Raw genomic sequence first — 25,853 nt, forward strand, 5'->3', positions numbered from 1 at the left:
GCGAGTAATTACATGCTACAAAATGATTGGCTCTTAAAATAAATTTGGTCTTCTCTAATCCCCAATTGGCTACACCAAGATGTGTTAAAAAGGGATGTTTATGATTTGTTTGATTTAATTTGTTGAAGGTGTGATTGATGCATCAGGATAAGAGTTATTTTTTTTCTTCAGAAATGATGATAAATAAGGGTTTGGTTTACTGTATGCTTTTTTCACATTTCTTTGGATTTTGTAGGGGTATTTAGTGTTTTCTTATTAATCAAAGGGGGGAAATGGAATGTGATTCATATTATCATGTATTATTTTTTATTATTTTTGATATTATTAATTTTTATTCTTATTTTGATGTTTTTAATTTTCATGTGTTGTTTTGCAAACGATACTGGTTGGTGTTTTCTTTTCTTCCAGAGCATATGGGTGAATGTGCAGAGGGAGATTCAGATACAAATATGGACAATATGAAGGAACTAGGAGACCTCTGAACCAGGACGGTGTGGATCTGTTCAGATTTCACCACACCAACACTGCATTGATATTCAACATTGCTGAGAAGCTGCAATGCAGTGGACCACATTCCTGTGTCTGTCTGATATATACATGTTTGCATAAGTAAAACATACTTTGTATCATATTTACAAATGTTGTATGTTGTATCTGTTGATTTATAACTTTGACTTATGTTTAATTATGCCTACATATATTCAATTTAAATGTATTCCATATTGTACTATGTTATTGAGGTTATGGTGAGAGAGTTGGGGCCCTGTGTATAAGAGAGGATGCAGATGCTGGGTCTGGAACAATGACAGGAAAGGGGTCCTGATAAGTATACGTCCTGGTAAATGTGTATTCTGTCATTCTATGGCGAATAACCAGTTTAGGCACAGTCAACTAATGACCTTGGAGAGGCCTACAGGAAACCCATATTTAACAGCATATGGGAACATGTTTGTTATAAGATTATGCTATGAGGTTGATTACATTAGCAGAGGGGCCCCAGGAACACACATACACCCTCCCACTTTAGGTCATACAATGCATAGAATATATACCCTGTGTTAACGGCAGAACGACTTTTTGGAAGAATTCGGGTTGGTCGTTCTCCAAGCTCTCTGCAGGAGTTTGTAAAATTGATGCTGAATCTTTGTTTGTAATAAACCTTTTTATAATCAAGAACAGTATCGGCGGATTCCTCTTCATACAGCATCACAGCATTACTATTTAAGACACCACAGGATTAACTGTACTAATAAAACCGTACAAAACACCGCGGCCACACCGCTGTGGAAGCTCCCCGAATGTCATTTATCAGAGTCTGGTTGTTACTCCTGTCCGTGGCAGTCTCATCCACTACGGAGCTAACTGGAGCTAACTGCTAACGGAGCTAACCGCTATGGAGCTAATCGTTGCTAACAGAGCCTTCAGTTCTCCGTGCCTGTATCCATTAACTGCATTTTATTAAATTGGCTGGACGAGTTTTAAATTACAGCCAAGAGTTGTTTGAATGACAGAAATCTGCTCAGATAAGATCCTAATGAGGTCAACAGGACATGTAACAGTAGGATCCCCAAAACACAGATAAAACACACAAACAAATGAACAATGATCTAACAAACAAGGTGAATAAGAACTGACTTTAGAGAGCCCTAGTCTTATGTGATTCAACAGGAGTTAGGTGTTGAGATTAATAATAATATGTCACTTTCTGTGAAGCTTGCAGATTTGTATTCTCAGAAGTTTAATAAATGCTGCTAAGTGCACTAAACTTTATTTTTTCATTGAAAAGTTTATTTTCTTCTTACCTGTTTCGTTTATTTAATATATTTTTCATACATTATTTATACAATATACAGTATGTTTTTACATTATACATTTTTAATTGAAGTATACAAGTGTAGATTGGTGAAGTGTTCAATAAATGTTTTTGTTAAGAAATTCTGTGTATATTAGTGTTACATTTCATCTTTCAAATAGAGGTTTAAAAACAAGCACATATCGGCCAAATATCGGCCAAAATAAATCGGCAGCATTAATCGGCCATCGGCTGACCCTGATTTTTAAAGATCGGCATCGGCCAGAGAAAACCCATATCGGTTGACCTCTAATTGTGACTATTATTGCCACTGTTCATCACATCCCCAACCGGCACAGTCAGACACTGCCTACTAAGAGCCTGGGTCTGCCGAGGTTTCTTCCTAAAAGGGAGTTTTTCCTTGCCACTGTCGCACTAAATGCTTGCTCTTGGGGGAATTACTAGAATTGTTGGGTCTTTGTAAACTATAGAGTGTGGTCTAGACCTACTCTATCTGTAAAGTGTCTCGAGATAACTCCTGTTATGATTTGATACTATAAATAAAATTGAATTGAATTGAATTGAATTAGATGGCTGTCCCAGTTAAGTTCAGTTAAGTGGCTGAAGCAATTATGGATGCTAAATGGACTTGCACTTATATAGCACTTTTATAGTCTCTGGGACCACTCAAACCACTTTTACAATGTTCATCACTACCACCCTTTTACACACACATTCATACAGCACTGTTTGCAGACAGGCTTTGGAGATTGGATTCCCACACATTCACACACCCAATGACACACTGGGGGGAAAGTGTGGGTTCAGTGTCTTGCCCAAGGACACTTTGACACACTGAGCCACAGCTGCCCACAAATACAAGCCAAGGCTATTACTTGAAGTTTTGAAGTACTAAGAATTAGGTTATTCCAATCAAAACTATGATAAATTGTACATAACCAGAGTGAACAGGGCTCCCATTCCACCAACTTCATTTGGATCCCCTGAAAAAACATCAAAGTTGGGGGGGTTAAGGGGTTTCCAGTTGGAGTGCTTGCAATTCCACTGAGTACATCTAAGACTTTTAATTATTGTAAAGCTAACCTTCAGCATTTTGCAGCGGTTCACCCTCTTCACTGGGTACTAAGGTTCCCCTTCTAGGATCCCATGGTTACATTCGGAAAGAGCAAAAAAAGTACTTGAGTTTGACCTCATACATCTTCATCAATGTATTAAAAAATGATTTTGACAGACAACACATGATATATTTATGACTTAAGTATATCTGGCTAAGGCAAAATAATCACTGTATTTGAAGTCTGATTTGAAATGGTGAAATGTAAATCTAGGAAAGCTTAATAACTAGGGGTGGTACGGTTCATGAAAAAACATCCGAACCGCTCGGTCCGCTTGTCTCGGTTCGGAGCGTGTGTGTGCCGCACGGTTCGACGCATGCGCAATGTAGCCTCGTGCCCGTCAGGTGCCCGTATGTGACCTCAGACAGTGTGTTTCCCTTTCACACGAAAGAAGAGGTGTGGACAAGACACCAACAAAACGTACAGCTAAAGACCGTGCAAAACATTTCAGACCGTCCTGCCAACCTTAACATCAATGTACTGTAACGTTTTTTTCACTCTAAAGTTGCTGAAGCGGCTGCAGTTCAGATCCTGTCGGGTCTCTGCAGCGGGCGGGGCTGCTCAGTTCTCCCCGCGACTGACGCGCGCACAAACACACACACACACACACACACACACACACACACACAAACACACACGGTGGATGCAGGAAAAAACGGAGATGAGACGTACAGGAGGACCTGACAGCTACGCTCGTTATTGTAAGTGCAATGATAAGTCCAATAAGTACTTTATCAAACCGTATGACGTGTGTCTCAGCCCAGGCCAGGATAGGAAATTAACTAACAATGTAAACTGTTTTTATGTTTAACGTATTCTGACTTATTCAAAAGACGGAGCTTTAAGAGTTCCTCTCTTTCTTTTAAAGTATACATTTTTGTAAGAGCTATACTGAAGTTGGCAGTTTGATAAATGCAAGTTATTTCAATTGATATTCTGTAATATTTCAATCTTCATGTGCTAAAAAGGCACATAAGTTCCTGTAGATGGCAATACACATTCTCCTTTTTTGCCAAATAAATGAAAAGCATGCTGAAATCATCAGTGTCTTCCCTCTTGCTGTATCAAAATCTCACCTAGCTTTCCTCAGAGATGGTCCCAATAATGTGCTTAAGTCAAGTCAAATTCAGTTTGTGCATGATTACATGATATAACTATATAATTATTTAATACTGTATCCTACATTGTGGATAATTAAGCTATATATCATATGCTGAAGTATATTTCTGGAGTGTTAAAGATTAAAAGAAAAAATAACAAGAACCGCACAGAACCGAAAACCGTGACCCTAAAACCGTGGGTTTTGTGAACCGTACCACCCCTATTAATAACCTTTGGGTGATTTCTTCCCCCTCAGTTTCTTCCTGGTAGACATTCTTCTGCTTCTTTTTATTGTTTGCAGACATATCTGTTGAGATTAAGGAAATGTATCTATAGTATCTATGAAGAGCTGTTATTACAATGAATACTGGTCTAAATACCTCTATTCCAATAACAAATATATAATGTCACATTACAATTGGAAAGACATAAATTGTAATCTTTTGCAGGGCACTCATTGAAATACATGGAAATTGTTTAACCATATGCTGTATGGTCACTTCTTCGCTCTACCAAGGGTTATAGACTACAAGATGTACAAACAGATGACCAATTGAAGGAAAAGCCTGGAAGATGAGGGGAAAAACAATGAATGTAGTTCCTCCCATACAGATTACGTTTATCCTATAATCTCAATATTGTTGGGAGTTGTGTCTTCCAGACTGATAATGCTTCAATTCACAGGGCACAGGGTCTCACAGAATGATTTACTAAGTATGACGATTCTGTAAAACTGTAAAACGAAAATAAAAACATAATACGATTTGCAAATCATTTTCAACCTATATTAAATTTAATACTCTACAAAGACAAGACATTTAATCTTCAAACTGAAAAACTTTGTTTTTTAGCTAATATTAACTCATTTTGAATTTGAGGCCTGCAACATGCTCCTAAAAACCTGGGACAGGATCAAGACTGGGAATGTTTGGAACATTCCACAGGTGAACAGGTTCATTGGAAACATGTGAGTGTCATGATTGGGCATAAAAGGGGCATCCCCGGAATTCATTCACAAGCATTGGTTGTGAATGACTGAGCCTTCTGGGGATGCTATGTGACAGTTGGAATCACTACTGTAAAGGATATTACCACGTGGGCTCAGGAACACCTTGGAAAACAATTGTCAGTTAACACAGTTTGTCGCTACTACAAGTGCTGTCCACATTTAAAATTTTTGGAAATCATGGACGTCGTGCTCCTCGGGATAAAGAGGAAAAGGACCTCCTAGATTGTTATCAGCGCTAAGTTCAAAAGCCATGGGGGTGTTAGTGTCCATGGCATACCCATGCCCCATGACATTCAAAATGAGTGAATCTTTGCAAACAAACAATAAAGCTTTTCAGTTTGAACATTAAATGTCTTCGTTGTATATTCATTGAATATAGGAACTTCACTGGAATAGGGGTTTGTATTATCATCAGGGGCCTAATTCATAAATGGGTAGCACTGCATATTACGGCTCGGTAATAAGATGGTAATAGTGGGGTAACAGTGAGATAATAAAGAGGTAATATATAGGTAATAACATGTAATTACCAAAGTAATAACGTGGTAATACATCACAGTGATAAGATGTAATACTGGGGTCATAAGGTGATAAGGTAACAGATGTAATAACATGCAATTACCAATGTAATAAGTAGGAAAGTGTTTGATAATAACCATATGTATATCTGGGAAATGGTAATATAGTTATATTAATATTGTAATAACATGGTAATAATGGGGTAATATATGTTGATGTTTTCACAGTATTATACTATCAGCGCAATACCTTCCAAATTAGATAAAACGTCTTGGAATTTAAAATTGGTAATTACCATATTATAATGCTGAAATTCATCCACCCTTCATGTTCCAAAGATTTCACTTTCGTTTCAAGGTAATATTTTACAAATTATATTTTTAATCTTGTGACTTCTTACCTGGAAACACATCTGGTAGTTTCTGTGTAATAACCATGAATCAGTGCTGTGAAATGCAAAACCGAATGTTTATATTGTATTACATGGTAATAATAGAATAACAGAGGTGTAGAGATTACCTGGAAATGATTCTGGTAGTTTCTGTGTAACTTCTATGAATCAGTGCCGCAAAATGCAAAACTGCCTGTTTCTATTGTATTACATGGTAATATTAGAATAAACAAATCATCCAAAGGTGCAGAGATTACCTGGAAATGCTTTTGGTAGTTTCTGTGTAACAACCATGAATCAGTGCTGCAAAATGCAAAACTGCCTGTTTCTATTTTATTACATGTAATATTAGAATAACATAGGTGCAGAGATTACATGGAAATGCTTCTGGTAGTTTCTGTGTAACAACCATGAATCAGTCGTGCAACATGCAAAACTGCCTGTTTCTATTTTATTACATGGTAATATTAGAATAACAGAGGTGCAGAGATTACCTTGAAATGCTTCTGGTAGTTTCCAGGTAATCTCTGCACCTCTGTTATTCTAATATTACCATGAAATGTGTCTTTTCCTGCATGCATGTAACCCTGTGCAATCTGACCAGCAGTTAAACACCTTCCACCATCAAGCACTGGAGACTGGGATCGTCGTTACTCAGTTTATTTGACTTAGAAAGGGTGAAACTGGGAAATGAAACACAATGACCAGTTGCTTACATATTGATGAGTCACAAACATTATACAATCATAATTGTAAAAACAATATAACTACACGACACTGTAATGCAGTAGTATATACAGTAGCTAACATGTAAGCTGAAATAAAGGAAATACGTAATGTATTGTTATACAGTGTACATAGTATAACCTATATTGTTTATCTATATAAACTAAAATATACTTACACGTAGCACAACCCAAGATAACAGTGGCAAACTAGCTTAAACGTACAATATGAAACTTTCTGCCGCTAGGGGTCTCTCAACCAAAACAATGGATTGTAAATACAGACATTTGATGACGTTGGGAAGTTGCGTGGAATTATGGGAGTTTTTATTGCTAAACGCTATCGTCGATTAGAATGCATCTGTGCACGGACGAGTTTACCCATTCAAGTTTATTCACGTTACGTTTAGTAACATTTATTCATGTCATGCTAATAAAATAGCCGCAGTTTCCCCAACATAATTACGTTTTTCTTGATTCAATCTGTATTGGTAGCTAGCTGACCAGTTAGCTAGTTAGCCAGGGCTAACATTAGCAGGTTTTAGCTGCTGGCTAATCATTAGCTAAAACCTAAAACCACACTATCACAGTATATTTCACATGCTAATGTCACCTTTTGGATTTTACCAAGCGGACGGGGTTTGTTGTAACGCTAGCTAGCTACTCAACGAGGCTGAGAGACGGGTGTGGGTGGGGATTGCAGGGGGACTCTCCGCGACGGCTATGATGTTCGATTGCCGTTGCCAGCTGCCCGATCTCCCCCTTCACTTTTCTGTAATCTTAACTATTCGTTTTGGTGCTTAACCCACATTTTGTCTGGTTAATTTAGCTAGCTAACTGTAAAGACAGTATGGATGGCCGATGTTGTGACTAGGATGCCTGGGTCTGCTATTCTCTGTTTCCCGACGCTTCATTAAACTGCCGTTAGTGTAGTCGGTAACTAGCTATTGCTACATGTCCCGGCTGTGTTGTCAGCTATCATCCCAAAAAGCAGTGTTACTGTTAGAAAATATAAAAGACACACAACGTGATCGTTTGATTTCTGAGGAGGAAGGAGAAAGGCTTGGGTCCAATTGAAAGTTAAGCAAAAGGTTTAATAAACAACATGATGAAAAATGACATGACAAAAGCAAATGTTACACTGCAGCTGACAGTGGACTGAAAACATGCATCTCCGTTCTGGAGTCACATCAATCAGTCATGTGACAATGACAAAACAATACACTGCAAGCAGCGGACATACAGACATGCTTCCTTGTGAGGTCACAGTCTGCAGTCCAAACAATACAAAACAATACATCAATAAAACACTGCTAGCAGTGGACTGAATCAACATGTCTCCCCTTCAGGAGTCACATCAAGACAGTCCTGAATCATTGTGAAGTTTCCAAATTTATCCTAAAAAAGTTGAGGGTGGTTCCTCAAATGAAAACCTTTGTTATTGGTCAGATGTCTCTCAAGACAAAAGGTGTTACCTCTGAATTGTCAAGTTACTCCAGGTCAAGAAAAGGGTCATTTATCATGGTAGGCCAATTCTACTCAAGTTTACAGAGATATGCATTTCCTTTGTCAGTCTGGCCCAGCAGGGAGTGGCTCCCCAAAAGGCCGAAGCAACAGTTACCTTTCCTGTGAGGACAGTTAGTCTTTCTCCAGTATGCAAATTGACATTCATGACTTAATCAATCTTTAGAAGCTTGGGTTGGAATGAGGCATGTCAAATGTTGATTAAGGCTAGTCAGTTTGATTCAATCTGGCTGTAGGGAACATTATGTACATTTAAACCAAAAGGACATTGTGTTCATAACATTAAGCATGGTTTAAACTTTTTTTTTTCTTCAACATTACCCGTATTTTTTTCTGTGACATTGTATGATTTACAGTTACTCTCGAATGTAGCATCTGGGTGCCTGTGTTTTGATGGAGGTTACGAGTAACTAGATGGTGAAAGGTTATATGACGCCACTGACGGGTGACTAAATGAAACGTGACGTGTCTGAAAACAAAATAACAGATTCCTCTGGGTTTGCCATTTGGTGGAAACATTTGGGATAGTGTAACTACACAATTCAAAAAAATGTATAACATAGGTATGGTCTTTTTTAGACATTTTATAGCAGAAAGGTTACATATTGTACCTTTAATGAAGCATACTGACAGTCTAATTGTGATTATGGTTGGAGTCTGGCTGGCTGTGAGTTTCTGTTTTTCAGAATCAGAATCAGAAAGGGCTTTATTGCCAAGTACGTTGCACATACGAGGAATTTGTCATGGTGTTGTTGGAGCATGTCACACATACAAATATAAAAAGGATAAAAAGAATATAAACAATATAAGTATAAACATATACACACAGTATGTATTAATAACGATAAAATAAAATTAAATAAATAGTAAAATAAGTTAAACAGTAGTAAAAAGGAACGCTACAGCAGAGTAGGTACAGAGTAGGTACAAAGTAGGTACAGTAGGTACAGAGTATTTACAGTGGGGTGTGGAGAGAGTCAGGATGGATTCCGGGCCTTGTTAATAAGGCTAGTGGCGGAGGGGAAAAAACTGTTTATGTGGCATGAGGTTTTGGTCCTGATGGACCTCAGCCTCCTGCCAGAGGGGAGTGTCTCAAAGAGCTTGTGTCTGGGGTGGGAGGGGTCAGCCACAATCTTTCCAGCACGCTTCAGAGTCCTGGTGGCGTATAGGTCCTGGAGCGGCGGCAGATTGCAGACAATCACCTTCTCAGCTGACCGAATGACACGCTGCAGCCTGCCCTTGTCCTTGGCAGTGGCAGCAGCGTACCAGATGGTGATGGAGGATGGACTCAATGATGGCTGTGTAGAAGTGCACCATCATTGTCTTTGGCAGGTTGAATTTCTTCAGCTGCCGCAGGAAGTACATCCTCTGTTGTGCTTTCTTCACGAGGGAGCTGATGTTCAGCTCCCACTTGAGGTCCTGGGAGATGGTAGTTCCCAGGAAGCGGAAAGACTCCACAGTGTCAATTGTGGAGCCACAGAGGGTGATGGGGGCAGGTGAGGCTGGGTTCTTTCTGAAGTCCACAACCATCTCCACTGTCTTTAGAGCGTTGAGCTCTAGGTTGTTTTGCTTGCACCAGGTCACCAGGTGGTCAGCCTCCCACCTGTAGGCGGGAAACTTCAGAAGCTTGACGGACTGGTGACTGGAGGTGCAGCTGTTGGTGTACAGGGAGAAGAGCAGAGGAGAAAGAACACAGCCCTGGGGGGATCCGGTGCTGATGGTCTGTGAGTCGGAGACGTGTTTCCCCAGCTTCACATGCTGCATCCTGTCAGACAGGAAGTCAGTGATCCACCTGCAGGTGGAGTCAGGCACACCAAGCTGGGAGAGTTTCTCCTGAAGCAGAGCCGGGATGATGGTGTTGAAGGCAGAGCTGAAGTCCACAAACAGGATCCTGGCGTAGGTTCCTGCAGAGTCCAGGTGCCGGAGGATGTAGTGGAGGGCCAAATTGACTGCATCGTCTACAGACCTATTGGCTCTGTAGGCAAACTGCAGGGGGTCCAGGAGGGGGTCGGTGATGGCTTTGAGGTGTGAAAGCGACGGGTCTGAAGTCATTAAGTCCTGTGGTCCTTGGCTTCTTGGGGACAGGGATTATGGTTGAGGTCTTGAAGCAGGCTGGCACGTGACACAGTGATGCACAGTGGCTGTAGCTGTAGGGAGGTGTCGTGGGGGATGGTGTCAGGACTGTCCTTTTGTCTTTCAAATTGACAGTAGTACTTGTTCAGGTCGTTGGCTAGGTGTCGGTCATTGAAGGAGTGGGGGGTTTTAGGCTTGTAGTTGGTGATCTGCCTAAGTCCTTTCCAGACAGTCGCAGAGAACTGGCGTTGGAGCTTCTCAGAGTACCGTCGTTTAGCCTCCTTCACTGCCTTGTTAAACTTGTACTTCGACTCTTTAAATCTGTCTTTGACCCCACTCCTGAACGAGTCTTCCTTAGCCAGCCTTAACCTTCTGAGTTTGGCTGTGAACCAGGGTTTGTCATTGTTGTAACTCACCCTGGTGCTTGATGGAACACAGCAGTCCTCACAGAAGCTGATGTATGACGTCACAGCCTCTGTGTACTCATCCAGACTGTTGGTAGCAGTCCTGAACACATCCCAGTCAGTACAATCCAAACACGACTGGAGATCCTCCACAGCCTCACTGGTTCACTTCCTTGATGTCCTCGCTACAGGTTTGCAGAGCTTTAGTTTCTGCCTGTAGGCGGGGATCAGGTGGACCATGACGTGGTCAGAGTGCCCCAGTGCAGCACGGGGGACGGCGTGATAAGCATCCCTGACTGTGGTGTAACAGTGATCCAGAATGTTCTCCTCTCTGGTCGGGCATTTAATATGTTGTCTGTATTTAGGGAGTTCATGAGTGAGGTTCCCTTTATTAAAGTAACGAAGGACAATAACTAGGGAGTCCGGGTTGGTCTGCTCCACACACAGTATCTGGTCGGCAAGCATGCGCTGCGCGTCCTGCACGTTGGCCTGCGGTGAGATGTAAACACCGACCAGAATGAATGAATGGAACTCACGGGGTGAATAAAAAGGCTTACAGTTTATGGTAAAAAAAATACTCCAGGTCAGGAGAACAATGCTGCTGGATCACTGTCACGTCGTTGCACCAACCGCTGTTGATGTAGAAACAGATTCCTCCACCTTTAGTTTTGCCAGAGAGGTCCGTGTCTCTGTCCGCTCTGAAAAGCTGGAAGCCTGCCAGCTGCAGCGCAGAGTCCGGTATTATTCCACAGAGCCACGTCTCCGTGAAGCACAAAACAGCAGATGAAGAAAAGTCCCTGTTTCCCCCCAACAGCAGTTGTAATTCCTCCACTTTGTTGGGCAGAGAGCGCACATTGGAGAGGAATATTCCAGGTAACGGTGTGCGTGATCCTCGCTGGCGGAGACGCACCAGCGCACCGGCCCGTTTCCCTCTCCTCCGGCGTTTCGCTGCGTGAGCAAAGGTGAGCGCACCTTTGACCAGAATGTCCAAAATTTCCAGTGAAGGGAGAAGAAAAGTGGGAAATAAGTCTGATGGTGTTGTTGCCCTGAAGTTCACGAGCTCTTCACTTGTGAATGAGATACGGGTACCATCGCAAGAAACAGAATTAAAACACAAAACAAAACAAAACAGAGCGCACCAACACACCGTTCTGCGGCGCCATCTTGAGCACAAGATTTTTCCTCTGTCATGTTTTGCTGTCAGTTTGTGTTGGCTCTGCCTCTCTGTGTTCCCTCCTCCCCTCCTGCCTGTGACAGCCAGCTGATTGTGCACACCTGCTCGCCTCCTCACTACCACTCCTTCCGCCGTACACACCTGCCGGTCATCAACTACAATCAAGCTCAGTATTTAAACCCCGGATTGACTCACCATCTCTGCTTGATCGTTGCTCCTGTCTCCTCGGTGACACATGACTCAAGCTCCTGAAAATTATCCTGTGTGTTTTCCTGCCTGTACTTTTTGTAAACCGTTTTCTGCTTTCTCATTTCAGTCACTACCTTCACCGTCACTCTGCCTCCAGTCAGCTGGCTCCTCCATCCAGTCCCTCCCTCACGGTTCCCAGCTCTCGCCTCCCGGCGCTTCAGTGCTTCCCCTGCGGATCTCCCAGCCCCAGTCTCCCCGTGCTCTCGGAGCTCCCGCTCTGTTCCCTGTTCCAGTCTCCGCGCCCGTGCTCTTGCCTGGCATCCACCTTCCCACTTCCCCATTTTTTCCTTAATAAAATAACGTTCGCTCTGCATTTGGGTCTGTTCTGTCCTAACTGTAACACTAATATGAGCTATCAATCATCATCAAAAACATACATATTGCACATCAGACTTTCTGACAATAATTAACAAAGATATCAGAACAGTATGTCAGCATCTGTTTAACATACCGAGAATGCTACCAAAGGCATGGAACTTTGAAGATTGATGCGGATAGTATGGAGAGATAATAACACATGAGGCTCACATTCAACTTCCTGACTAAATCCCATGGTGCAAAGGTCCTATAGTTCTCAAAGGAACACACACGCATGTGGAATAAACTATATATTATATCTGGGTAATGGTAATATAGTTATATTAATATTGTAATAACATGATAATAATGGGGTAATATATGTTGATGTTTTTACAGTATTATAGGCTACTATCAGTATAATACCTTCCAAATTAGATACTTCTTGGAATTTAAAATAGGTAATAGCCATATTATTATGCTGAAATTCATCCACCCTTTATGTTCCAAATATTTCCCTTTTGTTTCAAGGTAATACTTTACAAATGATATATTTAATCTTGTGACTTCTTACCTGGAAACACATCTGGTAGTTTTTGTGTAACAACCATGAATCAGTGCTGCAAAAAAACTACCTGTTTCTATTTCATTTTGTTCTGTCCCCATCAGGACATTAGTTCACTTAAATGTTTTTCTTCTTCCATTGCTGGCAGTAGTTTGTTCCACACGTGTGTGTTCCTTTAAGAACTGTAGGACCTTTGCACCATGGGACTTAGTCAGGAAGTTGAATGTGAGCAGGACAGCCTTACGTGTTATCATCAAGGGGGTAAGCTTCTCCTCGGACCGCGAACCTCCTATGGCGCCATTTTGATGCTAATAAGCCATCACCTCCCGTTAGCATCCCATTGACTGCCATTCATTTTGGCGCCACTTTGACAGCGAATAACTTTACATCTGAAGCATTTAAAGACTCTATTTGTCCATTGTTTATTTATAAAGAAACATGACAATGTATAAAAGGCTCCATTACCTTGTACCTCACGTTACGTTTTTTGTAAAAATAGGCTAACGATTTTGTCATAACCACGCGACTTACTGTCGCATAGTAGAGGAATTACCGTATAGTACAGGAGAACCGTGCAGGCAGTTTCGTCTCACATTAGCTGTTTAAGTGTAATTACTAATGTTAACTAGCATTTTAGTTAGCAATAATTAGCCTGTGCCTATGTTATCTCCTTACATATACCTACGCTCTCCTTCTCTGCAATATTCGGAATGATTGAGATTTGTCTTGGCACAGCTACCAGAAAACTTTCAGACACGTTGCTCAAGGCACATTTACATCGTCTCTCTCAGTTGGAGGCTGCGCAGTAACGCTCAGCAATCACCGGAAAAGTGCTTCTAACGGCCTTCCCTGGTCTCCGTCCAGAGCAACAGGGTCTGTTGGTCCATTCTTATATACAGTCTATGGTTATTGTCTCTCCATACAATCCGCTTCAATCTTTGACATTCCATGCCTTTGGTAGCATTCTCGGTATGTGAAACAGATGCTGACATACTGTTCTGATATCTTTGTTAATTTTTATCAGAAAGTTTGATGTGCAATATGTATATTTTTGATGATGATTGATAGCTCATAATAGACTGTCAGTATGCTTCATTAAGCTAGTTTGCCACTATTATCTTGGGTTGTGCTACATGTAAGTATATTTTAGTTTATTTAGATAAACAATATAGGTTATACTATGTACACTGTATAACAATATATTACGTATTTCCTTTATTTCAGCTTACATCTCTGCACCTTTGGATGATTTGTTTAATCTAATATTACCATGTAATAAAATAGAAACAGGCAGGTTTGCATGATGCACCACTGATTCATGGTTGTTGCACAGAAACTACCAAAAGCATTTCCAGGTAATCTCTACACCTCTGTTATTCTAATATTACCATGTAATACAATAGTGTAAGATGAGATTTATTTTGTGACTATTTAGTTAACAGACCTGTTTTTTAGGGTTACTGAAATAAGTCATATATTTCCAGTAATTGTAGCTTAGTAGTGTATTCTGTTCCTTGAGTTAACAAAGGAGCTATCTAACATGTTATACCCTGCCTGTAATTCAGTAACAGTTATGTTGGCGGAGGGATATGATGTTGAGATGATGAAGCATGTTTTGTTGAGTCTTGAGTTGTCCTACGCTTGAAGAGTGTCATTAAAGTGGACCAAGTTACTCAGTCGAAGCGGTCTCCGTGCTCTTACTCTACCCACGGCCCGAAAGTACTTATATTTAATAACGACGACTTAATAGTTAACGCTAACAATAACTAGCGTTACAATAGCAACAGGCAGTTTTGCATTTTGCAGCATTGATTCATGGAAATTACACAAACTACCAGAAGCATTTCCAAGAAATCTCTACACCTCTGTTATTCTAATATCACCATGTAATACAATAGAAACAGTCAGTTTTGCATTTTGTGGCACTGATTCATGGTTATTACACAGAAACTACCAAAAGCATTTCCAGGTAATCTCTACACCTCTGTTATTCTAATATTACCATGTAATACAATAGAAAAAGGCAGTTTTGTATTTTGCGGCACATGGACTCATTCAAATAACTGATTTGAATGACTGTGTTAGGTCATCCTGGCATAAAACCCTCCAAAATCATAAAGATAAAAAAATTCTCAAACAATCCTCATTTTGATCAATATTTACACACACACACACACACACACACACACACACACACACACACTTAAAGCACTCAAAGTACTCTCTGAACCTGAGGGTTAGGGCACATGTCCAAAATGTGAAAAGATTAAAACTTTGTCATATAGCTAAACCAAATACATCACTGGAAAGGTCTTGACCTGGAGAGTAACATATATCAATTTGACGGTTCTATATTATTCCTGCTTTGAGATATTGACCTTTGAACCTTTACCTCAGGGCATATTTGAAGGTTTATAATTATGGGACGAAAAGGGTTACAGACATGAGACCAACTGTTATAGAAAGGTGTTGACATGGGTTATAAAATTATAACCCATGTCAACACCTTTCTATCATAGCTATCAGAGCATAGTCACCGAGGGGTGGCGGGGGGCTATGGTGTAAAAATAAAAAATCCCCCATTGAACAAGACAATATTTAAAGTTTGATGCCAAAAATGTGTTGACATCCCCTCAAACCCCTGGAATGCCACCAATTAAGTATTTGGGTCAAAGACGTGGCATGTCAATTATGGTGTCCAAAGCATATTCATAATGCAAAAGATAAATATTAATTTTAAAAAACTACATTACTCAACTCTCTAACCCTAACCCTCTCACTTTAATAGGTATTTATTGCAAAAAAATAAAATTCAAAGAGCTATTGAGCTCAGAAGTACCAAACTGTCCCTCCTGGGTAATGTCCGGGCTTAAAATCTAAGTATAAAAATGTGACAAAAATGTCTAAAATAATAATAAGAGCATTAATTATCTACTTTGGCATAATTGTGTCGATGTTTGCAGTGATACCTACAAATATAGTAACAATCCTACCCTTATTTAAAATGTTACTCAAGAAATACTTTTGTCCTTACTTTTGGATTTCCCTAATGTCCTTCCTGGGTAACAGACCTTAAAATCCATAAATTACCCATAATGCAATTGCATAGTCATGAAATATGATATTACATCATAAAGAAGATTATGGAGGACCCCAAAACATCTGGAGAGTTTAGTAATTCTCTCTTAAAAAAGTTTTTATTTTGCTTTTTTGGTCACTGTTGAACTATGTCCAAAAATCATGTGTCTTTCTGGATAATGCTAATAAAACATATTTGATGTTTTGATATTTAAAAAAATGCCTATTTCATGTGAAATATGGCATTAATGTTTTAAAGGCTAAGATATATTTTAGCTGAGTATGCCATGTTTGACAGAGTTTTGGTGGGAAAATCATGTTTTTGTCCTTCCTGGATAACAGTTTGTCCTTCCTGGATAACGAAGATCTTCTGTTACCCAGGACATGTCCTCTGTTATCCAGGTTGGACATGGTAATGAAAATAGTTTTTTTATTAGTATTTATCACGTTTCAAGCATTGTGTTGATAATGTTAGATTATAATAATAAAATAATATGTATTTCTTTAATCTTTTATGGCATTTTTGCATTATGTCATTCCTGGCTAACGGGATGTCATCCCGAGTAACAATGACACAGTCAAGTGTTTAAACTCAGATTTTCATGGTGTATTACACAATTATGTTTTCCTCAGTTGAGTATACAATAATAACCTGATAACCTTTACTGTAAAGCATTTTAAGACTTCTTTCATAATTTTTCTGTTTTTGGCATGGAATATTGTGTGACCAAAATCAAACGATGAGCCCATTTAATTATAAATACCCAAATATATCATATTAATTGGGTTAAAAACTTAGTTTTTTTGAACAGTGTGCGTTTGGTTAGCTGTAACTATGGATATGCCTAAAAATGTATATGCTAAAAAGGTAGACATTTAAATATTTTTTAAATCCATTCCCGTTACCCAGGAAGGACATTTTTCATGGAATAAATCACATGATTCATCAAAAAAAATTAAATTCCTGTTGTTGAGATGTATAAAGAACACTCTAATGAAAATAGAAATTGCTTGAGTTGGCATTTTTTGACACTTTCATTTATTTTCAAATTTTAAATCCTTATTCGTCTTTGACCCATTTACAACTTCCAATTTAAGGGAAAACCCTGTTTTTAAAAAAAAAAAAAACTACAACTCCCTAGACCCCTCTTCAGCACTTGTGTTGACATCAGCATCCCAGTTGTAGTTCCTCCGTTTTAGGGTTGTGCTAGGGTTTTGAAAACATATATCAACCCAATATATCAAATATCACACACTGTCTAATAAATAATTATACTGCATGTATATGATCTATGCTAAGAAAAGACAACGTTTGTTTAATGACGATATTTTAACTAAAACAGGAGACCAGCGCGCCAACTGCTCTGCTCATGTGACGCAAAGCGGACTGTCCTCATCTCCATAGTAATGTCCAAAATGTACAAAAATGTAAAAAAACACACACATTTATTTTTCATAACTGAAGGCGTGATTATTAAAAACGACATATTTGATGTCAATCTACTGTAGTGCTGCGTTATAACGTAAATATCTTTAAGACAAGAGATATTTCATTTTCCACTTATTGTCCGCCATTTTTGTTTTCCCGACAGGAACCTCGAGAGTCACATGATTGAGACACAAAACAAAACATAGGCAAAAATTTAACAATCGCATAGTTTGCGAGAGAAGTGACATTTCCCCTCCGACACTATCTTTTTAACATTGGGCTTGACAGCTGTTATGCCTGCCTTATGCGCCTGCAGTCCTAGTTCCTTTTGTCACAACTTCACAGGTGTGTGTTGATCCGAACATGGTGAGCACATGCATTACCAATGTCTTCAGTGTGTCATACTTTTGGGGACAAGCCACCCAAAATGCGCTCAAGATTTCAGCACTACAGAGAGCAGCCTTCATGTCACCAGTGGCCTGGATGTCAATCAGTTCGCTGTGATTGGCCGCCTCATCCAGCGGCAATCACCTTCCCCACGTTAGCAGTTGACAGCCTCATGAATATGAAGCCAAAAATATCGTTTTCGCCCTAGTGGCTTGCTATTGTACAGGTAATATGAGTATGTTAACACTGACAAAGGCTAAAAAATAACATAAATTTCAAAGGCAAATTGATATTGACCCTTTGCAAACATGTCACACGACCACGTGACGGCGCCATGACGGATGGCGGAAGCACAGGCTAAACAGTAGTGGACGAGCAGAAAGTTTCATAGTTTCAATCAGTTTGAAATACATAACACTAAATAAACTGTATTTATGGCTTTATATGGCTTCTTCTATTGAACAACAAGTTGTCGTGCCGTTATTGGTCGAGGTAGGGCATCTGGTAGGTGCTCACAAAGACCAGTATTTGGAGAAGTTGGAGATAGCAGGATTGGATACCGACCCTTAATTCTTCCTCCCTCAGTTTTCACGGACCTCATTAAATCACAGAGTCTGCCCAACTTCAGTCCACATGATCTGTAACACTGTGGTAAACGGGGTGTCCCCATATACTGGTGCTGATCTCAAAGCTTTTAAAAGTCTGGATGCTTACCAGTTCTTTGTAGCTGGCTGGGTTGTATACGCTAACGGCGGGGGGAGGTACCTCATAATGGCAAAGATAAGACATCAATCTAGGGGTTTTTTTATTATTTTTTTTTTTATTTAACCTCTATTTAACCAGAAGAAATCCCATTGAGATTCAGAATCTCTTTTTCAAGGGAGTCCTGGCCAAGACAGCAGTACAAAAGTTCCATATTTAAAATATACAGCAAAAACAGACAACATAAAAAAAAAGATTTGCAAATTAACATCATCTCCACATAATCACCAGCAGCACTCAGTAGCAGCACATGTGCATTTAGTACTCAAGTAATTCTTTATCCTAATTCTAAACTGTTCTAAACGGTTTATTTTGTATTAACATCTATTCTTTACTTAAGTAAAGATTTATATAACACGTAGCCCATGTTTTTAGAGGACATGGTCGGTCATGGCTACCCACATACCGTTGTTCACTGGGTGTGCCAATGCAACTTCCTAGCTAATGGATGCCTGAACACATCCCAGCTCTGGGAAGTGCAGTCATTAATTATCTATCACACGTTAATCCATGCAGTAAATCACGGAGTGTCTATGATCAGTAGTAACCACACGTAACTGTAACATCTAGCCATCTTCTACTTATCTGTGATTATATTCGCTGTGTAGCCTATGTTTAGATTTGACCGGTGGATATTACGACGCGATGGGCAGCAGTTAGTGAGCAGTCCAAAGCTAGCTGCAGCTAGCCGGGGTAGGAGCTCTGCAGACCCGCATTTAACTCGTTTTTGAAGCTAGTTTCCGTGCCATGTCATCTTTAATTTAACCGATATTTTTTGTATGTGTGTTACGTTAAATGATCAAGGGAACTGCTTTCTTTTTTGGATATGTAGCTAGGTCAGTGAATAACCGATGTTAGCTAGTTATGTGGGTCATCGTCGGGTTGGACCTGTTAGCAGGACAGCTGGTTAGCACGGCAGCTAGCTGGTTGAGGATAATTTTATTTATCACTCATTTAAAACAGAAAGGGAATACATACATATGCTTGTGTTGGTGAGGATTACTCTGCATGCTTGTGTTGGGGAGGATTACTCTGCAGATTGTGAATGTGAGAACACAAACACGAACGAAAACATACGAGTTTAGCTTGCTGTCCATCTTCAGCATAGCTCTTCCGCCGTCCGTCATGGCGTTCATAATTCACGCGAGTGGAGCGTGACGTCACGTGCAAAGGGTCATTATGAAATAATAATATATTACTTAGGATACAATATTCATTTTAATTTTACAAGAGTGTCTGGCCCTGATAGTGTCTGGACAAGTGTAGTTGATGACCACTGCCTTAGAATATAGGCCTAATGCTTACTACAGACTTACCTGAAAGGAACAACTCACACAATGGGATAAAACAGGAAACTGACTTAAATGAAAACTATTCATGAATCAAACAAAAGAGACGATTACTTTTCTAGAGCAAAGAGACTATGCCCTGTTCAAAATAAAGACTATATATCTTCAGATAGAGAAGGTGTGTGTATGTGTGTGAGTGAGTGAGTGAGTGAGTGAGTGAGTGAGTGAGTGAGTGAGTGAGTGAGTGAGTGAGTGAGTGAGTGAGTGAGTGAGTGAGCGAGCGAGTGAGTGAGAGAGAGAGTATTAATATACTAACGTGGAAACATAAGCTGGAATAGCACACTGTTGGAGAGAGTAACAATAAAATAGGCTATGTAAACTACAGTAGGTACAGTATATACAAACTATACACAACTACAGTGAAGCTATGTAGGGATGCGTAATACATTTCGACCAAAAATTGAATGCTAAAAAAAAAAAAAGACCAAGGTAATTTGTCATGTTTGACAGTTGTGAATCACCAGTGATTGGGTTAGGGAAGAGGGTGGGGAATAATGGGCTAACATAATGGGTTTTTACATTTCAGAGGAATTTGCGGTACATGCTCTAAACACAAAGAAATCTTACAACAGCAGTAAAATAGCCTCAGGTTTCACATACAAGCAGAGATGTTCACAAGTCATTTTTTGCAAGTCCAAGTCAAGTCTCTTTGAGCTCGAGTCCAAGTCAAGTCTCAAGTCTTTGAGGGGCAAGTTCAAGTCAAGTCTCAAGTCTTTTGCCATAAGTCCAAGTCAAGTCCAAGTCAAGTCTCAAGTCTCTGGCCATCTGATCTGTCCCTAACACTGTATTGTTAAATCTTATGAATTCAAAGCATGTCCTGTAGCTGTCACATCATATGGATACAACTATAAAGATACAATTTGCATGTTCCCAGCATTAGCACAACACTTTGCAATGGTTAGCTTGTTACCTGTGAGGATATGTGCTAAATGTAACGTCTCTTTCACTCAAAAAAATGTCGAAGTGGAAATCAAGAGAAAAGTGGCAGCGCCACACCAGTTACAGAACAACATGCATCTCAGTGTCAGTCCAAATTACGCACAATAAGCAGTTTGAACTCACTGATGTAATGCCATTTATTTTCTAAGTGTTAGTACGCTCAGTGAAACTGAGTCCAGCGCGAGCGAGACCCGACTCAGAGGAGGAGAGGTTAGTGAGGCCAGCGTCTCCACGGCAGGCGACAGTGCGCACGGATCCACTGCGCCACGCATGGATGAAATAATGAAATAGTAAATAGGGCTACAGTAACAGAAATATGTGCAGAAATAAGACAGTCAAGATGGCCCAGTGTTTGGTGGACCGGGTACACCTTGCTCACTTGCTACACACACTTACAAATCATCGACGGGATCAATTACGCATCACATGAGTTTGCCCACCCGACACAGCGTTTGTTCCTGGGGAGATGGATCCGTGCATACCGCCTCCTGTGCACCATGGATTTCTTAGCCTCAGCGATTATAACTATAAAATACTATGTGCCTGTTCCCAGCATTAGTACAACACTTTGCGAAGGTTAGCTTGTTACCTGTGACGATATATGCTAAATGTAACGTCTCTTTCACATTAGTGTGAGTGACTTATTTGGATGTGTTTTGAGACGCCTGATGAAGTCCGACGTTGTTGATCCAGCTTCATTTATCTTGGTGCCACACACCTTGCATGTAGCTGTTAGCTTACTGCCACTGTTTACCAAGTTATTGAAAGCAAAACTAATGACAAAAAGCACAACTCCAGGAGGACTTGGTGTCGCCATCTGCAATGCATTTTTTTATATGTGCGCGCACATAGGCGCATGTGTTACGTTGCACATTATGGCAAAGTGCAGGGGACATACAGCTCTTCATACGTTTCCCCATATATGCGCCAATAAAAGAAAATAGAAATACATTAATACATTTAGATTTAAAAAGCAATAATTGTATGAAAACAGGTTGTTGACGAGTCTCGAAACTCGAGTCAAGTCTGAAGTCTTTTGGGTTGAGTCGCAAGTCAAGTCTGAAGTCTTTTGGGTCGAGTCCAGTCAAGTCTGAAGTCAGCTGTTTGTGCGACTTAAGTGCGACTCGAGTCCGAGTCTCAGACTCGAGTCCCCATCTCTGCATCAAATGCCATAATACCATGATTTACAGCTTATTTTGTAAAATGTAACTGTGTAAATGTTTGTATTTGCCCTCATCTGTTTAAGAATCCAGGGAAAGGGAGATGTGGTGCGGGTCAGTGAACGGCAGCACGAGAGTCCGCCAACAAGTCTGCAAGCAAACTAGACGAGGAAGGTGTTGAAGTTGCTGTCTGCCGTCATGGGGTTTTGCTGAAGGGACTGAATATGTTCCATGGAGAAATATTTCCATACCCATTATATCTCCAGAAACAGCTAGCTTCACAGACCGTCCAGTTTTTTTGCTCTGATGTGGTCTGCAAATATTAGCCATATCTGCAGAGAGTTGTGGACCACTGTCCAGAGTTGGAGGACTTGCTGAACATGCGACCATTTCTCTCCATCATGCTTGCAAAAGCGCATTCATGGATGTGTGAGGTAATAATGACAATTAGATGTATTTCTTACCATTTGTACCACACATTATGATTGTCTGTCCTCTGCCCCTACTTTTTGTTTTCCAACTGATAACATTCATGTAAATGTGTTAGTTAAAATGGGGGGGACGCAATCAAGAATGAGCTGGAACACCAATTGGGGAGGAGGTTGAACAGGTTAACAGCTTCCTCTCTCGAGCAGCCATATGTTCCAAGTATATGTCAAAAGGCGGTAAGCATTTTTCATGTATAGTTGTGTCCAAATTGAGACCACAAGCCGACATTTTTTGTTTGTTTTGAGTGTAGCGCTATTTTTTATTATAGTCTTTGGTCTTCAAGTTGTTCTGTCAGAGCTTTGAGGTGTGATTGGGGTCGTTATCATGCTGCAGTATGAATCCTTCTCCACATAGACCAAACCAGAAGGTGTAGCACCTCTCTACAATAGAGTGCTTCCTCGTGATCAGGTGGAGTCAAATCTCTGCAGGTGTTCAACTCCAGAGAAGACTAACAGCACCAGACTTTATTAATATTAATATTTCCCATATTCCCCCTTCTGAGAAGGGGTTTGAACACTGATGCTCAGCCTTTGCATTTTAGAGTTCCATGCATAGGTGCTCCCTTTGAAAACAATTTTCTAGTCAGCACTTTTACACTGATCAGGATTCTCTTTATAATAATTGAACTTCTGACATGTTAATTAAGTGTATGATTCTTTCCAGGTTTATGTGACAATATTAGAGAATGATCAATGTAGTATCTGACCTTTGGTCCTCACTGTGAACTTAAATTACTGCACATACATTGTGTGTCAAGTTCGCACAGACATGCTAACTATCCAGGCAAGTGGCTGGAACAAGCGAAAGGCAGAAAACCCTTGACCGGACACTGGCCAAAAGATACATCAAGGTACTAACTAGGCAAATATGTATAATAACATTTTTGTTTTTAAATTGTGTCTCAGCATTTGTTAACACAGATATTTCTTTCGGACAAGGATTACAGAGGCAACAAAGGACCTGGAGAAACTCACCGCTGAGTTATCTCTACAGCAAGACACAGTCCAGCAGTGGGTGTCTGATGTTCAGCAGTGGACCTCAGGTACTTTGAAAAAAATATTTGATGGCATATTTTAAAGAATCATTTGGCTCTGCTCTTGTACATGGGATCTGAAAAGAGGCTGATTGTAAACTGAGATGGGCATTAATTAATTTGTTTGTTGTTGTCCAAAGGAGCAACAATCCAAAATGGCCTGCAGAGGACCATCGAGGGGCTATATTTGGGCATCAAACAGCGAAAATTTCAGCTGTATCGTCAGTCTGGTGAGAGCAGAAAAGGCCACTAGTAATGCAGATTTGTGAAAAAAAATATTCACTACTGATTTATACATAGTAAAAATAGCAAAGCCATTTATTAAAAAAAAAAAAAAAAAAAAAAACATCTTTTGAAGTAGGTTTACTACAAGTCAGGGAAGCATACTGAAAAAGTGTCAAAATCATAATAAGGTTGAGTGTAATATCCAAATATTTCTGCAATAAGTGTAGAGATGTCCTGACCTACCAATTTTGTCCTCTATTTAAAAAAAAACATGATTGTTTAAAATAGATTCCGAAAAAATTTTCACAAGTTTTTTCACAATTTTTTAAATGATAATGAAACTTGTGATGCAAAAATGATCACACAGTATCTGTCACAATAATCATAACACGTATGCATATTGTGAAGCCTTATTTTGTATGGTGCTTTTGTGTGGTCATTGTGTGAGTGCACACTCATTTTGTGTTTCTCATTGTACAGTAGGTGGGAATAAGCGAAGGCATCAACTGAGAAGAAAGATTGCTGTTGAGAAGAAAGCTTGGAAGTTACAATCAATGACCACAATGCTACTGTGGGGGATGTTGAAAAACTGCCTCCTCCCAATGAACTCCTGGCTGTGGACAACTCCTCCTTCCTCTGAAATGCACTGAATACAAATTGTTTGATGCACACATCTTAATGTACATATGGAATCTGGGGTTCTATCTCATCCTGTCAGGGTTTATTTCTCTATAGTTGTAGTACAACATGCAAAATATCTTCTGTCCCAATATTTTTATAGGAGGTTGTAAAATAACACGATGTAATGTTTTGCAGGTCATGGTGATATGGAGCGGGGAAAAAAAATGTTTTTGACAAGCTACTGCTGTTGGCTAGACTGAAAGAAGAAGAAGTTATTGTGGTTCGCGAAGTCAAGCAGCACATGGAGTACATAAGGAGTGTTGCTGGACTGATTGAAGAGTTTACCTTTCAGCTCACTGAAGACACCAATGGGAAATGTAAGGACAATAAATAGTTAGTCTTTATCTTCAATTTGCTTCTCTGGTAACCACTTGGCTCACTTCTTTTTATTTTAATGTCACATTCTCAGGCAGTACAGACGGATTAATGGAGAAAGGACGTGAGGGACTACTCTGTGTGCTGAAGAGAAGATTGTGTGAAGTTGAAGTACAACTGGCCACAGCACGCACAACATAAAAAAGTATTCTTGGACTGCAAACATTGTCCTTAGATGACTTCTCTGAAGAGGAAGACTTAGAGAATACTTCCTCAACTGATGAGGAACTGGGAGAGTAGTTATTAGGGAGATGATGTGTATGACTCTAAGAAGATGTCTTCACAGTGTGTTGAACCCAAACATCAGTTCACTTGTATGTAGAGATGGGGACTCGAGTCGCACTTAAGTCGCACAAACAGCTGACTTCAGACTTGACTCGGACTCGACCCAAAAGACTTCAGACTTGACTCGAGCTTCGAGACTCGTCAACAACCTGTTTTCATACAATTATTGCTTTTTAAATCTAAATGTATTTAATTATTAATGTATTTCTATTTTCTTTTATTGGCGCATATACGGGGAAACATATGACGAGCTGTATGTCCCCTGCACTTTGCCATAATGTGCAATGTAACGCATGCGCCTATGTGCGTGCACAAAAATGCATTGCAGATGGCGACACCAAGTCCTCCTGGAGTTGTGCCTTTTGTCATTAGTTTTGCTTTCAATAACTTGGTAAACAGTGGCAGTAAGCTAACAGCTACATGCAAGGTGTGTGGCACCAAGATAAATGAAGCTGGATCAACAACGTCGGACTTCATCAGGCGTCTCAAAACACATCCAAATAGGTCAGTCACTCACACTAATGTGAAAGAGACGTTACATTTAGCATATATCGTCACAGGTAACAAGCTAACCTTCACAAAGTGTTGTGCTAATGCTGGGAACAGGCACATAGTATTTTATAGTTAGTAATCGCTGAGGCTAAGAAATCCATGGCGCACAGGAGGCGGGACACACGGATCCATCTCCCCAGGAACAAACGC

The 25,853-nt window shown here is 40.0% G+C and overlaps 1 long non-coding RNA gene across 1 annotated transcript; it reads left to right on the forward strand.

Annotated features, from left to right (window-relative positions):
• Window positions 1–22,754: 22,754 nt before the first annotated feature.
• LOC116035843 lies at window positions 22,755–24,459 on the forward strand. The gene is made up of 3 exons (XR_004895278.1): window positions 22,755–23,594; window positions 23,726–23,815; window positions 24,294–24,459. It is a non-coding gene; the product is annotated as an uncharacterized LOC116035843 (long non-coding RNA).
• The last annotated feature ends 1,394 nt before the right edge of the window (window positions 24,460–25,853 follow it).

Source organism: Sander lucioperca, chromosome 16 (assembly GCF_008315115.2).
Source record: "Sander lucioperca isolate FBNREF2018 chromosome 16, SLUC_FBN_1.2, whole genome shotgun sequence".
Classification (NCBI taxonomy): domain Eukaryota; kingdom Metazoa; phylum Chordata; class Actinopteri; order Perciformes; family Percidae; genus Sander; species Sander lucioperca.